The sequence below is a fragment of the Morone saxatilis genome, unplaced genomic scaffold (assembly GCF_004916995.1).
Source record: "Morone saxatilis isolate NCDOM2014 unplaced genomic scaffold, NCSU_SB_2.0 Contig11, whole genome shotgun sequence".
NCBI lineage: Eukaryota > Metazoa > Chordata > Actinopteri > Moronidae > Morone > Morone saxatilis.
The window spans coordinates 22,696,689-22,700,356 of NW_023339663.1; positions in this window are offsets into that span (position 1 = coordinate 22,696,689).

Below are 3,668 nucleotides of genomic sequence, written 5' to 3' on the forward strand. Positions count from 1 at the left end.
CCTCCGCTTTCACTTTGCTCTCTTTCATTTTGATCTGTCTATCCATGGTCTGTGTGTGAGAGAAGAGGCGGCTGGCAGGTGGCTGTGTGCAAAGGTATTGAGGCCTATGAAATATTTACCAAAGCAATAATGACTCCCTGGACAGAGTGAGTGGAGGAAGAAGGCGAGGAGAGGAGAGGGGGGAAAAAGAGCAAGAAGAGAGAAATAGGAGAGTGAAGAGTGCCTGTCTTCTTTTTTGTCAGAAGCAAGGATGAACAAAGATGAAAAAAGCAGACCTGAGACTTTCAAACTTTAGTTGTTCTCTGAATGAAGAATAAAGATTAATAGTGTCACTCTAGTGCTTAAAAATATCAAAGTACAGACAGCAGCGATAACAAATAATAGATAAACTGCAATATTGAATGTGTTCCTATTTATTGCCTTTGACAAAAAAACACAATAAATGCTGCAGTGCAGTGCTGCATTACAATCATTCCTAGTGTCTAGTGAAAAATGCGTATGAAGCCTTCATTGGATTTTAATAAAGTGAAAAGGTTTTAGTGATAATCATTGGTTACAGTTTTTCTGTGCTATTTTTGTAATCATTGATATGGTGTTTTTATACTCCTCCCAAAGAGCAACTGTAAACCATGTGTCAAGTGCTGTGACATCTTTTTCCTTAGGTTTTCTGCTGCTGCAGTTTGACTTTCGAGGCAGCTCTCTTTTACTAACTGTCCAGCGCTTCTTCTGTGCTCCTGGTGGACAGAAGCACATCATTTCATGTATGTCGAGGGATTTATTCCAGGAAACACCCTCCCAGAATCCAATGTGAGGGAAAGTGCTTCTGTGACATGAGTTTAAGTTGTAAAATATATAGATGAACAGTAGCAAATTGGACAAATGAATGAAAAAAGAAGAGCCTGAAACATATGTGAACATATACTCAGGTGCACACACACACACACATTCCCCTTGTAATATTACTCTCTCCAGGGCCGTTGGAGAGTAAAACTTCTAGGATGGGTGCCCCTGTGGTGAGTCTTTAATGCACGGGCCTCCTCTTGTTTGCAGACAGGACTCGGCACCACACTGTGGGCCAGTTTGATCCGGACAGCCAGCAGAGCCTACTTCAGAAGAGACAGGGGAAGGAAACTCGACTGCCGTGCTGCTGTTTTCTCTTCATAGCATTACCAGGATGCTGGGGTGGCTCAGAACAACAGTGAGCTCTCTAACCCAAGACTCTGGGTTAAGGGTGGAAGGAAGGACTGCCTCAGTGTGGCAGAGGTAGGGGGTCTGTTTGGATGTGTCTACACTGGGAGTGAGCCGCAGATAGGGAGCAAGGGTTGGGACAAACAAACATGAATCTCTGCACTGTTTCACACTGTATGGGACCTCCACAGATGGGACAAGAAGTATATAGGCCGAAATGCTTTTACTTTTAAGATGTCCTCAAATTTGAGTGAGAGGTTTTTTTTTATTGCTTGAAGAAATAAAAGTAGAATTAATTAATTAAATCAAATTACACAATATAAAGTTGAGCACCTTGATAAAAAAAATGCTTAGGCTTCCAAATAAATCATACTGGTAGACGATCTGGGATTTTTTATTTCTAAATCACAAAATCCCTTAAGATAGAGCAGGTTTTTAGTAATCGGAAAAGTAAAATGTCCACCTTAAAATATATGTATTATTATATATAATTGGCACAGTGTAGAAGTTAGTAGCCTATGCATTTTCAGTTGGCTTGCAATTATGCCATTAATCCTTGCAGTAATAATAATGATCTGCCCTCTGAGCTACAAACACCAATCAGTAGCACTAAAAGTCTCGCTCAGTTTCTTTGAGTAGTTGTTACTGGCATCTTCCCACCACTTTCCTGCAGCGCACTGACTTTGCAGGGAGCTCCACTGCATGTAAGCATGGGAGATTTATGTCAGAGTGCGAGTATGTGTCCAAAACATGACACTCCCTGTGTACTCCCTGAAGCGAGAGGCTACACTTCCTGATCAGCAAGCCTGACACACTGGACAGCTGACCTTTGACCCCTCATTTCACCTGAGTCGCGGAGTGACCCCTCAGCCCATTCTCTGGCTCCTGCAGGGTCGCTGGGGTCACAGTTGACACAGCAGTACTGTGTTATGCTGAGCTATGAGAGCCCCCACACATCAGCACCACCCCTTCACTCAGGAAATCAGCGTCAAACCAAATGGACTGTACGGCAGTGTGTGTAAATGTGTGCAGACTTCTAAATCTTCTTCAAATAAAAATAAAAATAATTATTATTCTCATAATTATTGTGACATTAATAATTATTGTGTATTAGTCAGTGTTTGTACCTTTGCTTGCTTTCACATGAGGAATATCCTTCATTCAAAATATTGATTTTTACCTTCTGCACATATCTTTATTAATACAAACATTAATTTCTCCCTATGTAGATATTGCAAAACTAAGAGTAATGAGAGGAGGGAGGCGGATAGAAAAGATTGAGCGCCTTTTAGAACAAATGCGTCATGAGGGCCATTCCAAACGAGCCCATCTGTATGATCCATAATTGATCAGCGTGACAGAGTATAGTGCGCCGGCACTCACGGGCCACATCTGACAAACGACCAGACACGACCTTAAGAGCTGACCTACACACAACTAGGAGAAGGGAAAAAACAAAATGAACATACAAGAAAGCCTAGGAGAAAAATCTATGCAGCTGAAGTGAAACCGCATTTCGTCTGATGAGCGATGTTAAACAACAACTGGACCGGCAGGCAATTACTATGATTGGAGTGCTGTGCCTTGCGACAGCCATGAAGACAGAGTTAGTGGAGAGGTAGAGGATCCCCACCTTCTCCCTCCACCATTGGCCACAGAGGCCCAGTGCTCATTAGCATGCATGCTTTCACAGGCCTGGCCAAAGCAGTCAATGCTCTCCACTTTATTTATTAGTAAATAGAGACAGATGGCGATGAGGAGGTGGTATCGACTACCCATAGCCTTTTAAACAGGAATCAATGGCAGGGGTGGAGCACTGAGACGGGGGGCATTAACTCGCTAATATAGCCTTATGAAATGAGCCAGGGTTATAGTGGCTCCTGAAGCTGGCTTTTCTCAGTCTGCAAAGCTCATATACAGTACAGTATACTGCTTTTTTGTTTTTCTTGACAGGGTGAAAATATTACTTTACCTGTGACTTACAGGACCTGCCAGTCAACATATTTAGAATCAGATGCACCATGATGCAACATCTATAGCATTGATTAGCTGAGCGGTCGTGTTGCAGGTTTTATTTTAGTGACAGAAAAGCATTAGCATGTAGCGGGGCTTGGCCCGAGTGGTGGCTTGGATCTTGGATCGAAGCAGGCATGTGTTGTGGTTGTATGTGACAAGGTGGGAGGGTCTTGTAGCCTTCAGACTGACTGATGATGCACATACACACACAATGTTGCAGTTCATCCAGATATGGGGGAGTTGGGACAACAGGCCGACGCTGTAGATGTCCACATTTACATTAACAGCATGTACAGTCTGAATTCATCCTGCTAGTGGGTATTGATTGTGGGTGTGTGGCTGAGGTCAGTGTATAAATGTATCCAGGAATGGCGTCAGAAGAAGCAGAAAAAGACAGTCAAAAGAAGTGATGGAGGGGCGGTAGTTTTTGATATAGAAGGACTGTGAGATAGATAGATAGATAG